Genomic DNA, 15,570 nt, shown 5'->3' on the forward strand with positions numbered 1-15,570 from the left:
TTCACTGCTTCCTTTTAGCATCCCTCCCACCCCCACCTTGTCATTTGGTGGGAGTGGTATTGAACCAGGAGAATGTTGGGGCTAGATTGTTTTAACAACCACCCACTTAATCAGCCACCCTCCTTTCTAAGCTTTCATTTCCTTCTGAGGGGTATCTCACACTCTTTCCTATCCCTAAATTTCCTTTCCTGGGCTGGCTGCAGAAGTGTTTCCTCTCCTTGATTACCTTTGGTCTAAATCCCACTCCTGTCAGCACTCTTGCGCTGGTCTCCTCTTCTGTGCGTACAGATTCTGTGCATACAGATTCTGTGCATACAGATTAGAGTGAGCCCATAGTATATGTGCCGACAGTCTTGAATTTAGCAAATCTTCCATTGCTTTTAATATCATGTCAAATTTCTGTGAACAATACTTTCCCTCATTTCATTCTGTGACTTTAATACTAGGTTCTACATTTACCAAGAAAAGGGCTCATAACACTTCTCAGGAACATTTAAAGTCCAAACCCTTGAAAATACAAGCAAGAATCTTATTCCTTTGTTTTGAACGTTAAAAGGAAACAAAATAGAATGATATATTATGATGTTTAAAAGTAAGTTCCAAAAAGTAAGCATCAAATATAGATCAGCAGAAAACAAACCACCCTTAATCAAAGGAATTTCTGCAATCTTGTGGATATTATTCAACTAAAAATAGATTTCTTAGAAGAAGAAAGCAAAATATATAGAAACCACAATGAGCTATTTCAGTTTCCATCAGTGCTTAATGGTAGTGGCCATATTGCATTGTAACCTAATTTAATTTAATAAACATGTAGTTGTAAACTACATAGACATGAAAACAACTCGTAGTATTGAGCACCTACTATGTGCCAGGGGATATATTCTAGGTGCTTTGCAAATAATATCCCCTTTATTCTTTTTGGTAACCCTAAAGTGTAGGTGGTGTTTTCCCTCTTCTCAAAGGACAAAGCTGAGGCTTATGCTGAAAGGTAGAATGACTTTCTTAGTATTATGTAGCTAGTGAAAATAGACCTGGGACTTAATGTGCTTATGCTGGGGACACTAATGCTTTCAAGAGCTAATAGCTAGTCGTAAAGGGGAATTGTAAACGTTACATAGAATTAAGTGATTCTTGCTAGAACAATAACCATAAAAGAGTAAAAGGTGATTATTATTTTTAAGTGAAAATTCAGTAGGTATTTCCTTTTATCAGCACTTATAAAAACTGATCTTTGAGGTTTAAAATTTGTGTCAAAGTGTCACAACTAGGAATGGCATTCCACTGTAGTTCATTTAAGGTCTGAACTTGCAAAAGCAGTTCTACAGCCAACTGATAATGGCCTTTTGGAAGACCAGGTCCATTGTGGTGAAGCACTCATCCTAGGCAAGTACACATAACCTCCAGACACCTGCACTGTACTCATGTGTTAGAGGGGAGTACCCATACCATTTGGTTGTTATCTGGACTTTAAGCAACAATCACAGGAAATGCACAATCTTTTCAGAAGCTCAGTTATACTCAGAGGGGCAGGAAACAGTTTGACATCAATATTTAATGCAAGTTTTATTGATTTTTTTAAAACTGGAGAATGCTCTCATAAGCACTTTCAAAGCACATGTGTTTCGTATAGAGTGTTTATACACACACTGTTTCCAGAGAAATGTTCAGGCTGTTCCAATAAACACCTCTTTGAGGATAGATTTGACAGATCAAAATAATATGTGGGAAACCCAACCCCAATACTGGCATGGCAGTCACCAAAGAAAGATGGAACCAGTTTTCTCTGGGGTAGCAGTACTTGTGGTCCTGGAGATATTAGCCACAAGGAGAGAAGAGAGTGTTAAAAATGGAAGTACCAAGTCTAATAATTTCTGGCCTGAGCTCTGTCACTCTGGATAGCTTCCCCTTCAGACAGATATGTCTTAGATGTAGGTGAAGCCTCAAACCATGTCTAGGTCAGATGTGGCCTTTAAACACTCTCCAAATATAGAGATGGTTGGGCTTCCCCTTCAAGCGCATATCATCTTGGTATTTTTCAGTGTATAGTCATGCCATGGGCAGGACAGAAATCAAATGGATCTTGGGGTCAGAAGGCAAAGCTTTTTGCCACCACCAGTGCTGATAAGCTGACAGACTTGCCAGGAGCCATGTGGGCTCTGAAAGGGCAGTCCAGAGGTTAGACTCTTTACCCACTGAGGGCAACCTCTAGTTCTTTTTTCTAACTCTCTTCTTAGGTAACACTGTGCACGTGTATGTGTAAGCATACTTCTCTTCCACTGAAGCCACCAGAGACCCAGCCTCTTCTCAGTCATTTAACTTTTTTTTTGTTCTGACGTTGTCCCCTCCTTCCTCTGTCTCACCTTTGCATGGCTCCTTCAATTCCTTGTTAAACAGATTTTCTGGATATTCCCTCACTGTGCCATTTCCAATATTCAGTTCCATTATCAGCCCATGTGTGCCCAACTAAGACTCAGAAAAGATTATCAGCAAGTAGATTACATCTGCTAATATTTGGGTTCCTTCTTTAGAAGGACTGTGCAATAGCCTGCTCTAGGGGGCCATGAACTGCTAAAGGCATTAAAGGAGAAGCAAGATGTGATTCAACATTTGATGTGAAACTGAACTGAGAGAATATTTGTACCTTCCGCTGTTTTACTTTCAATATTTTACCCTTTTGAGGACCTGCATAAGGAACTGATAGAAAGGCCATACTTGCTTGAAAGAGCATTAAGAAAGTAGAATTGGTGGGAAAATAGAGAAGAGTGGCAGTGATGTTATCAAATGAACTCTTGGTGCAGCTACATTGTCTATTTGAGCAACTACCTTTGGGGGAAGGAGACATAGCCTTCATGTCTGCTAAAGACTTTTCTTACCTAACAAGCTCGGCCTATGGGATAGGATGGAAATTAATATTTGTTGACTACTTTGTCTATACCAGACACCCTGCTAGGTGCCTTATTATTTTTTTTATGGCCACACCCACAGCATATGGACGCTCCTGAGCTGGGGACTGAGTTCAAGCCACAGCTGTGACCAAATCACAGTTGTGACCAAATCACAGCTGCAGCTGAAGCAATGCTGGATCCTTTAACTCACTGCATTGGGCTGGGTATTGAATCCAAACCTCCACAGAGGTCAGAGCCTCTGCAGTCGTATTCTTAACCCATTGCACCATGATGGGAACTCTGGCACCTTACTTTTTTTTATTCACTGCCCACAACAGTGCTGTGAAATAGTCATGTTCATGTTGTGAATGAGAAATTTAAAAACTCAAGAAGGAGGAGCTGACTTGTCCAGTATTTCCTTTTCCATGACAGAGTTGGAATGCAATCTAGACCTGTCTGACTCCTCATCTCTGCTCTGTGCTTGGCGTTGTATTTCCCCTTTATTCCTCCCTGTCAGCTCCTCTTAGGAATTCTTCATGAGCAAAGTCAGAAAAGGAAGAAAATGGTGGGAAGCTTTTTGTCATTTTCTTGGCAGAAAATTTCTGATTTCTCAAAGTTCCAAGCTGAGCCTGGACCAAGTGATGGGGTTCTCATCTCATCCGTCCTTCAGTCCTGGCTGAGATGAGCAGAGTGAAGCAGAGTCTTCAAAATGGACCCTGTAAGGAGCACTCATCAAAGCCAGCCCTTGAAACAGTCCTCTGCTCTTCCTTGCTTCTTCCAGGGGTAGCCTCCAAGGAGAATGCTGGCAGAAAGCAGCAGGTTGAAGTCAGCAGCACAGCTGGCTTGCCTGATGGATGGTTTTAAACTCTCCCAAGACTGGTAGGCTCTGGAGTATTTTACTCAGGGTATTGGTATGGAGTTTCCTGTGCTCTACTGAGTGACACCCACCCCCAAACTGTGAGCCAATATGGCAATGCCTTTGCTGGCACACATCTGTGCTCCTGAAGTAGCTGAAGCCTAAAGACTGCATGAAGATAATTTAACCAAAGGATTCCACATGAGTGGCATCGTGGCTGGGCCCTGGACTGGCCTGCCCTCTGACTGACTGCCCCAGTAGCTGAGTACAGCTTTATTTAAAACTGTTAGGTCCCAGCTGGATCTCAGGACAAAGAAAGCACTCTGAGTGTTACTGGTACCACAGTGAGTACTGATGAGATAGTCCCAGGTAGCAGAATGGACCTTTAAATGAGGGCTGATGGAGCAGTTGATTCCTTAACATAACCTGAAGGCTGTTGGAAGGCTTACCTACTTGACAGTATTTATATTTCAGGCAAGACCTGACAGCCTCACCTTCAGCCATTCTTTTGGGATAAGGAGGTAAGGATTCGTTCGCTAAAACACAAATCAGTCCGGCACTATCTCCTGCTTAGACTCTAAGTAAGTATCAGCCAAACAAAAGAATAGAGAGAGGAGGTCTCTAGGCCGAGAGAACTGTGTATAAATGACCAGGGAGGGATATTTTCTAAAACCATATATATTTTATTTTTTTAAATCAAAATCTTAAGTAGTACTACACTATATTAAATATACAATTCAGAGCTACTCAAGTTGAAACTGAACTGGGGCCTAGCCCACATCCGTGTGACTCAGCCTATCTGCCATCCTCCTAGTCCCCTGCACTCAGAGATAATCCCATGTAGCACATTTAAAGAATACTAGAATAGAGCACTAGCATACAGGGATGTGTTGGAGTCAGACATACAGGTTTTAAATTTTGGCCTATAAGTATGTGATTTTGAGCAATGTATGTCATCTCTCTGAGTTTCATTTCTTCATGCGTAAAAGAGGAGTACTAATACCTATGTCGCAATGTAAATATAGGGATTAATTCAATTTAGAGATTTGTCAGAATTTAGTTCAGCAACTGGTGTAAAATAGGTCATTGATATTGTTTGTTCTCTTCCTCTTCCCTGCTTAGGCACATCTTCCATTCTCTGCCCCAAATTCCTTATCCCTTCACTGTTTCAGTCAAGTTTCTTAGTCAAAAGCAATAGAAACAAATCTTTGACAATCTTAATCAAAAAGGAATTTATGGAAAGGTTTGTAGGTAATCTGTAGAGTCACAGAGAGGGCTGGAGAACCAGGTTTAGTGTTTACGTAACCAACAAGCAATGGCTGAAATCTCACTGCAAAAGTGATCAAGTGAGAGTACTATTTTTGATATTGCCACTGAGTACGCTGGAGATTGCTACTGCTGCCCCTGGAATTTGAGCTTCCTATAACTGTCACCACACCCAGAAAGAGTATTCTTCCCCGTTCCTCTGGGACAGGAGTGCTCAGTGTGTGGTGCGTAAATGACCTGCCCAGGCAAGGGCAGCTGGTAATCTTCTACACTGAGAGATGATTGTGTTTTCTATTAAGACTCATAAGGTGGGAGAAAATCCCCAGGCATGGAGGTTGGTATCCACATTTTGGTGGTGTAGTGGATGCTATGGTGCACGTCCCAGAATCAATAAACAATTACTCCTCATTCCTCCATTCCCTCAGCACCTGACAACCATCATTCTACTTACTGTCTCAATGAACTTCACTATTACATGAACCTCATAAAATTAGAATCATACAATATTTGTACTTTGTGTCTGGTTTATTTCACTTAGCATAACATTTTCAAGTTTCACCCATGCTGTAGCATGTATTTCTATTTTATCCTTTTTAAGTCTGAATTATATTTCTGTGTGTGTGTGTGTGTGTGTGTGTGTGTGTGTGACATTTTGTTTATCCACTCAAATGTTAGTGGACACTTTGGTTGTTTCTACTTTTTGGATGCAGTATTCAGTTACTCAATGTTGTTATAAACATTAGTGTACAAATATCTGTTTGAGGCCCTTCTTTTATATTTGAGTTATTTTCTTACTGTTGTCCTTGGGATTACAATTAACATGCTAATTTATAACAATCTCATTTGGATTAATACTTAATTTTAGTAGCATACAAAAATTTTCTTTGTATAGTTCTATTCATTCCTCCTGAATGAATGAATTATCTTTAGTATTTCTAGGAGGGCAGGTTTGCTAGCAGTATATTCTTTTACTTTTTGTTTATCTGGTGCTATCTTATTTTCTCTTTCATTTTTGAAGGAAATTTTTGCTATACATATATAAATATAATATATCATATATAATTATATATATAATTATGGGTTAACAGTGTTGTTTTCCACACTTTAAATATATCATCTCATGATCTGATCTGCATGGTTTAATTTATTTTTTATTAGATTATAGTCAATTTATAATGTGCCAATTTCTGCTATATAGCAAAAGTACCCGGCCGTGTGTGTGTGTGTGTGTGTGTGTGTGTGTACACACATTCTTTTTTCTTATATTATCTTCCATCATGGTCTATCCCAAGAGATTGGATATAGTTTTCTTGTGCTGTACAGTAGGATCTCATTGCTTATCCATTCTAAATGTAATAGTTTGCATCTGCTAACTCCAAACTCTCAGTACATCCCAGTCCCTCCCCTCTCCCCCTTGGCAACCACATGTCTGTTCTCTATGTCTGTGAATCTGTTTCTGTTTTGTAGATAGGTTCATTTGTGCCATATTTTAGATTCCACATATAAATGATATCATATGGTATTTGTCTCTCTCTTTCTGACCTACTTCACTTAGTATGAGAATCTCTAGTTGCAAATGGCATTATTTCATTCTTTTGTATGGCTGAGTAGTATTCCATTGTATATATGTACCAAATCTTCTTAATCTATTCATCTTCAATGGACATTTAAGCTGTTTGCATGTTTTAGCTATTATAAATAGTGTTGCAGTGAACATAGGGGTGCATGTATCTTTTTTTTTTTTTTGTCTTTTTTGCCATTTCTTGGGCCATTCCTGCAGCATATGGAGGTTCCCAGGCTAGGGGTCTAATAGGAGCTGTAGTCACCAGCCTACGCCAGAGCCACAGCAATGCGGGATCCAAGCCACGTCTGTGACCTACACCACAGCTCATGGCAACACCGGATCCTTAACCCACTGAGCGAGGCCAGGGATCGAACCCACAACCTCATGGTTCCTAGTCGGATTCGTTAACCACTGCGCCACCACAGGAACTCCACATATACCTTTTGAATTATAATTTTGTTTGGATATATGCCCAGGAGTGGGATTGCTGGATCATGTGGTAGTTCCTTTTTTTTTTTTTTTTTTTTTTTTTTTTTTGGTCTTTTTAGGGCCGCACTCATGGTATATGGAGGTTCCCAGGCTGGGATTCGAATCTTAGCTGTAGCCACCAGCCTACGCCGCAGCCACAGCAACACCGGATCCTTAACACACTGAGCAAGGCCAGGGATTGAACCTGCATCCTCATGAATGCTAGTTGGGTTCATTAACTGCTGAGCCATGATGGGAATTCCAATGTGGTAGTTCTATATTTAGTTCTCTGAGGAACCTACATACTGTTCTCCAGAGTATTTGTACCAATTTCCATTCCCACCAACAGTGTAGGAGGGTTCCCTTTTCTCCACATCCTCTCCAGCATTTGTTATTTATAGACATGTTAATGATGGCCATTCTAAATGGTGTGAGGTGGTGCCTCATGGTAGTTTCATTTGCATTTCTCTAATAATTAGTGGTGTTGAGCGTCTTTTCATGTACCCACTGGCCATTAGTAGGCTGTGTCCAGCAAAGAAATGGGGGTGAGAATGCCCCAATATGTCCAGAAGGGAATATTCCTGCCCCAGAGGAGAATATCAAGTTAAAGAAGATTATACTCAAGCTTTAAATTTAAAGTTGTTATAATGGGGAATTGAGAAAGCCACTTTCATGCCCCAAACTGAATGCTTTTTCAGAAAATCGCTGAGACAGCTCTAGTATTTCACCATTAATTGGCCTTCAGGATCTGCTCAAACAGGAAATAAAGGCAAGGGCAGAGTTGTAAACAGCCTCTCTAAGCATTGAAGTGCTCAGTAAAGAGCCAGTCTGCAAAGACCGGAAGAGTATCTTTTTTTCTACTTTTTTTTTTGGCTCCAGATGTTTAAGATTACAGGTAATTTTGTCAAAATACAAGCTGACCATTAAGGCAACAGAACTCAAACCTCAGTGACGATACATGACAAAGAATACAGACTTTACTTTTTTTTTTTTTTTTTTTTTTTTTTTTTGCTTTTCAGTGCCACACCTGCAGCATATGGAAGTTCCCAGGCTAGGGGTCAAATGAGAGCTGCAGTTGCTGGCCTATGCGACAGCCAGAGCAGCACAGGATCCAAGCCATGTCTGCAACCTACAACGCAGCTCATGGCAATGCCAGATCCTTAACCCACAGAGTGAGACCAGGGATTGAACCTGCATCCTCATGGATGTAGTCAGGTTCATTACCACTGATCCATAATGGGAACTCCTACAAAAATATTTTAGAAAAATCATTAAATAAGCAAGCATCAACAAACCACAACAAGCAACAACAACAAAGCCTGGGGAGAATCTGATTTCCAGAGTTGCAACATTGTAATATTCAAAATGTTTAGTTTTTGACAAAAATTATGAAGCATATGAAAAAAAACAAGAAAAGGGGGCCATTCATAGAGGAAAATTAATTAGTAGAAACTATGCATGAGGAAGCTGAGATGTTGGACTTAATAGTCAAAGATTTTAGATCAACTGTCTTGAATATGCTCAAAGAGCTAAAAGAAATCATTGACAAAGAAGTAAAGGAACCAGGAGAGTTATTATTTTTTTTTTTTAGCAAATAAAGAATATCAATAAAGAGGGAGTTCCTATTATGGCTCAGTGGGTTAAGTATCCACCTAGTATCCATGAGGATGTGGGTTTGAACCCTGGCCCTGCCCAGTGGGTTAAGGATCTGGCATTGCAGTGAGCTTTGGTGTAGGTCACAGATGCAGCTTGGATCTGGAGTTGCTGTGGCTGTGGTGTAGGCCAGCAGCTGCAGTTCCGACTCAACCCCTAGCCTGGGAAATTCCATGCCATTGGCACAGCCCTAAAAAGCAAAAGACAAAAACAAACAAAAAATATCAATAAAGAGAGAGGAAAATTATTTTTAAAAAACCATAAACACTGTGGACCTGAAAAGTATTATAATTGAAATGAAAAATTCACTAGAGGGGTTCAACAGCAGATGCAATCAAGCAGAAGAAAGAATCAGTGGACCTAAAGACAGATCAGTTAAAATTATCTGGTCCTGGTTAAAAGAAGAGAATTAAGAAAAATGAGCAAAGCCTAAGAGAACTGTGGAATACAATCAGGAATTCCAACATATGCTTAATAGGAATCATGAAGGAAGTGTATAAAGAAAGAATATTTAAAGAAATATGGTCAAACTTTCCAAATTTGCAGAAAAACAAAAATCTGTGCATCTGAAAATCTCAGCAAACTATGAACAGAATAAACTTAAAAGTTTCACAACAAGACACATTGTAATCAAATTGTCAAAAGACAAAGATTTCTTAAACCAGCAAGGGGGAGATGACTAATTATATACAAAGGATACTTAATAAGATTAACATCCAATTTCTCATCAGAAGCCATGAAGGCCAGGAGCAGTGAGGTGATATGCTTAAAATGCTGAAAGAGGAAAAAAAAAAACTTTACAAATAAATGCATATCCAGCATAACTACTCTTCGATAATGAAAGAGAAATTAAGACTTTCTCAGTTTAACTAAAATGAAAGTTTTCATCACTGGCAGACTTAACCTACAATAAATACTAAAGGGGAGTCCTCCAGGATAAAATAAAAGGATGCTAGATAGTAATTTGATTATACAGAGGAAAAAATAAAAACGATAAAGTTAGATGCATAGATAAATCCACATAACAAAAGAATAAAGTTAATGGATGTTAGCTGAACCTATTATGGTAATCATTTTACAATATATCAATGCAATAATACAATACACTACAGTACAATACAGTACAATAAATCAAACCATCATGCTGTAAACTTTGAACTAATACAGTGATATATATCAATTATATTTTAATAAAACTGGAAAAATAAAAGAAAAAAAGAATGAAATTGAACCCCTTACAGTGTATACAAAAATTAAGCTGAAAGCAGGAGTAAATTTTTTTTCTTGCTTTTTAGTGCCACACATGGGGCATATGGAAGTTCTCAGGCTAGGGGTCCAGTCGGAACTACATCTGCCATCCTACACCACAGCCACAGCAATGCCAGATCCCTGACCCATTGAGAGAGACCAGGGGTTGAACCTGCATCCTCATGGATACTAGTCAGATTCATTTCCACTGAGCCACAATGGGAACCTCAGAAGTAAATCTTAATGATCTTAGATATGGCAATGGATTATTATATATGATACCAAAAGCACAAACAACAAGAGAAAAAAATGTATATATTGTACTTCATCAAAATTAAAAACTTTATGCATCAAATGATAATATCAAGAAAGTGAAAAGGCAACCTAAAAATAGCAAATATTTGCAAATCATATATCTAATAAGGACTTAATTTCCAAAGTATACAAAGAACTCCTACAACTCAGTGACAAAAAGGAAAAAATTAAATGAGCAAAGGACTTCCACATACATTTCTCCAAACAAGATATAAACACATGAAAGATGATCAACAGATTTAGTCTTCAGGAGAATGCAAATCAAAACCGTAATGAGATATGCCTTCACACACACTTGAATGGTTATCATTTTTTAAATGAAAAATAATAAATGTTAGTGAGATTGTGGGGAAATTGGAACCCTCATTTATTCCTTGTGTAATTATAAAATTCTGCAGCCACTTATGAAAATAGTTTTGTTCTTCCTTATATTGTTGAACATAGAGATGAAATATAACCCAGCAATTCCTCTCCTAGGTATACAACCAAAATAATTGACAACAGGTATTTGGATATACCTATGTACATAAATATTCATAGCAGCACTATCCACCATAGCCAAAAGGTAGGAACAACCTAAAGAATGAATAAACAAAATGTGATATATTCATACGATGAAATATTACTCAGCCACAGAAAGGACTGAAGTATAGATACATTTGTGATGGTTAATTTTGTGTGTCAACTTGACTGGGTCAGGAAGTGCACTGGTATTATTAAACATTATTTCTGGGTGTGTGTGTGAGGGTGTTTCCAAATAAGATTAACAACTCAATCAGTAGACCGAACAAAGCACATTGCTCTTCCCAATGTGACTAAGCATCATCCAATTCATTGAGGTGCCTGAATAGAACAAAAAGGTGGATGAAGGGAGAATTTGCTTTTCTCGGTCCAGCTCAACTGCAATGTCAGTCTTCTGCCTTCAGACTCAGACTTAAACTATACTCCCTTGGTTCTCAGGCTTTTGGAGTTAAACTGCATTACACTATCAGCTTTCCTGGTTCGCCAAATTACAGATGACAGATCATGAGACTTCTCAGTCTCCATAATTGCTTGAGCCAATTCCTCATAATCTCTCTCTCCCTCTCCTTACTCTCCCTTTCTCTCTCTCTCTCTGTGTGTGTGTATCTTGATAGATAGGAAGTAGAGATATATTCCTTCTATTTGTTTTCTTTCTCTGGGGAGAACCTTAATGTGATAAGCTATAACACAGATGAATCTCAAAAACATGCTAAGTGGAAAAAAACAGACATGAAAGGTTGTGTATTATTTGAATCAATTTATATGAAATATCTAGAATAGCTAAATCCACAAAAGTAGAAGGCAGAATAGTGGTTGTCAGAGGCTCTGGGAGAGGGAAATGGGAATAACTGTTTAATGGGTAAGGGGTTTCCTTTTCAGGTGACAAAAATGCTTTCAAACTAGATAGAAGTGATGTTTGCACAATATTGCGAATGTGCTAAATACCACAGAATTGTACACTTTAAAATGCTTGACTTTGGGAGTTTCCTGGTGGCGCAGTGGGTTAGGAATCTGGCCTTGTCACTTCTGTGGCTTGGGTTGCTGCTGTGGCACGGGTTCAGACCCTGGCCCTGGAATGTCCACATGACATGGACTTGGCCAAATAAATAAATAAATAAAATAAAATGATTGACTTTATTATATTAATCTTTCTTTAATAAAGAGATTTTTTTTTTAGGAGTTCCCGTCATGGGTCAGCGGAAACGAATCTGACTAGTTATCTATGAGGACTCAGGTTCGATCCCTGGCCTTGCTCAGTGGCTTAAGAATCCGGCATTGTCGTGAGCTGTGGCCTAGGGTCATAGACTCAGCTTGGATGTGGCATTGCTGTAGCTGTGGTGTAGGCCGGTGGCTACAGCTCTGATTAGACCCCTAGCTTGGGAACCTCCATATTCCATGGGTGCGGCCCTAAAATGACAAAAAAAATTTTTTTTTAATTTTTTAAAGGCAAACCTCACCTCATTCCTACCAATATTAATAAGAACCTGTTTTGCACCAGCCCTATGATGGGTACCTGAAAGGCTATGATCCATATTTGAAACAGAAACTGCTTTCCAAGGGTTCCCAGAGGAACACACACATATACATCCACAGAGACAGTTAAGGTATTGTGAGGCAAACTAATGATGACCCCTGAGTACACTGAGGGCATGGGAGAATTAGAGCTGGGGGTGGTGAGGAAGGAGCTACCTCACTGGAAAGGTGTCTCGATAAGGTAGAAAGAACATGGACACTGAAGTCAGACTGTTTAGGTTAAAGTCCTGCCTATTCTAGCCGCGTGATTGTGGACAGATCCCTCATTTCTTGGAACCTTTGTGTCCTCATCTGTAAAACAGGGATACTAATAATCTCCATTTCCTGAGGTTGTTTTGAGGACCAGGTGAGAAATGCTTGTGAGTACTTGGCTCAGGCAGGCATGTCTGTTGCTCCTTTGCTAAACTAGCTCACCTCCTCTGTTTAGTCCATTGCTCTGCAGGCTGTGGAAATAAAGCTTTCACAAGAGGTGAAGGGGTCGAGGTGGGGTAGGAGGAAGCAAGACGATATTATTTAAGAGGTCTTCCCCTTTCAGAATCTTAGAGAGGACTCTTGGGAATCTCCACTAACTTCCTTTCTCACCTAGATTTGTGCGCAACCCCTAGGAGCATACTGCGCCCTAGGAGTCTCAGACCCAGCACACAGATGGTTCAGGGGGATTTCAGCTTTGATAAGCCTTGACAGCCTATAGGTGCACTTTGTGCGCTGCTCTCTACCTGGTGTGCTGTTAGCTGGCAAGTGATTTGGGCCCCTGTAACTCTGGGCACAAGCTTGCTGTATCTGATTTCAGGGAAACCCCAATGCCCTACACAGTAGCAATTGCATAAACAGATTAAATGAACTGTTCAGCCAGAACTTTGCATCTAATCATTTCACTGCCTTTTGCTTTGTAAGCGTTTTTCTGTCCCGAGCAACTAAAAATGATGCAATAGCCTTGGCTAAAAACAAGTGAGCTGGCTGAGTAGCTCTTCATTTGCATAGCAGCTCCTCCTTCCTGCAGGGACAGTGCAGTTTGAGGTTGCTGGTGTCTGCACAAAGGCAGCAGCTGACAAGGCAAAGGAAGCAGAGGCTGATTTTTTTAATGGCATATATTTTCTAGGGTTTTTTAAGGAGTTTTAACTCAATAGCTACCCAAATTAGCTTAAACATTTTTATGCTTTAACTTACAGTAAAAATATACTCTCAACCAAATGAGTAAGTAAACATCCCTGCTGCTTGGCTGGGTTCTAAATAGCCAGGGATTATTACATGCCTAACAAAGGATTAAGTTAAGTGTTTCTTCAAAGACTGAACCCTTAGGATTTTAGGTGAATGTTCCTTTCACCTTTCCTGTGGTATACTGTTCCCTACAATGTGGCCCATGGGCTCCCACTGTGTAAAATAACTATTTTATCAGAGCAAATAAATATGATATAGTGGAAATGGCACCACTCCAAATTAGGAATCTTAGAGACTCTTGCCTACTAACTAGCTATGTGACCCCGTGTACTTCTTGGCTTCTCTGTGCTTCATGCACTGAAGGTAATATCAGATGATCTCTATGGTCTCCCCAGATCTCGCATTCATTACAGACTTGGTAAGTTGCAAGTGTTTAATCACACATCCTTCTGTCCAGCTTGGCTTGCCTTTAAACATTGTTAGTCCCATCCAAACCCTTCTTGTCCACTATATTGGTTTACTAGCACTTACAGCCTAAGCCATTGAATCATCTAGTCCTTCTGATTATTTTCTGATCCTTTTATTCTTGAGGAAGCAAGGTCCTTGAACTCTGGGTCCTAGATTATTTTTTGCTCCCTGTTTGAAGTATGAACTGTTTTCTTAAGAGCAGCCTGGAACTAGAGTGAGCCATGTTCACGAGAACTATTCCAAAATTTCCAAAAGGCTGTCAAAAAAACCCCAAAACCTCCAAGCCATTTGCTCGATCTTTCTCAAACAAATAGTAGTACTAGCCATTATTTCAGTCTTAGGTTGTGTGTTGATAATCTGCATAAATTTACACAAAAATTTTTACATTACCAGGCCTCAGTCATAATAGCAAAAAGGTGGAGAAAAACCCCAAATTTCTAGTAATTTATGAATAAACAAAATGTAGTGTTTCTATTCAAAGGATCATTATTCAGCCATAAAGAAAAAAATGACACATGCTGCAACATGGATGAACCTTGAAAACATTACGGTAAGTGAAAAAAGCCAGACACATAAAAACATATTGTATGATTTTATTTATATGAAATCTTTGATACAGGCAAAATCATACAGATAAAAAGCATATTAGTGGTGGCTAAGGTCCAGAGGGAGGGAGGGAGGGGTGGGAAGAGGTGAAGAACTACTGTGTGTATGATGTTTCTTTGGGGGGGTGACAAATATATTCTGCAATTAGCATGAATTTTGTTTCAACCTGTGGATATATTAAAAACTATTGAATGGCATAATTTAAATGGTAAGTTTATAGTGTGTGGTGTACATTTCAGTTTTTTAAATTCTATAAGGTAAGAAGCTTGTTGCCACTTTAAAAAAAGTTCAACCTCTGGGGCCAGAACAGCTCAGATTTGAATTGTAGCCTTTTCACTTACTGGCTGTGTGATATTAAGTTACCAAATGTCTTTGAGCCTCAGTTTAATCATATAAAATGAGGAAATAATAGGATCCAGAGGCAATGCTTATAAAAATCTTACATTGGTATCTGGTATATAATAAATGCTTAATACATGTGAACAATTATCACCATCTTTAACCCACGGTGGTGTTATGGGAACTTGAGAGTCCCATCTTCTGAGAGTCCTTGTAAATCCTCTACTGCTCCACCTATTCTTGCACCAAATTAACTGGTGAAGCAGGAAATTATAACTCTAGCTATTTTTACCTTCTATATTAACATTTTTATAACTATAAAAATCTTATTCCTTCGGCAATCTTTTGTAATACTGATAAATGTTTACTTACCCACACTATCCTTTTAAAACAGACTTTATTAAAGTGTAATTTGCTTAAAATAAAATACACATATTTACTTTCATGAGATTTGATCAATGCACACATCCATGTAGTCACCATACATTCAAAATAGAGGGCATTTCCATCATTCTAAAAAGTTCCATTGCATCTCTTTGCAGTCATCCTAACCTCCACTCCTGGCCCCGGTCAACCACTAATATACTATAAATAATTAAAGATTATATTCTTCCTTTCAGTTTTGTGTAAATAGATTATATACCTTTATTCTTTTGTATCTGTTTGTTTTGCTCAGCAAAATGTTT

The sequence above is a fragment of the Sus scrofa genome, chromosome X, assembly GCF_000003025.6.
Source record: "Sus scrofa isolate TJ Tabasco breed Duroc chromosome X, Sscrofa11.1, whole genome shotgun sequence".
NCBI lineage: Eukaryota > Metazoa > Chordata > Mammalia > Artiodactyla > Suidae > Sus > Sus scrofa.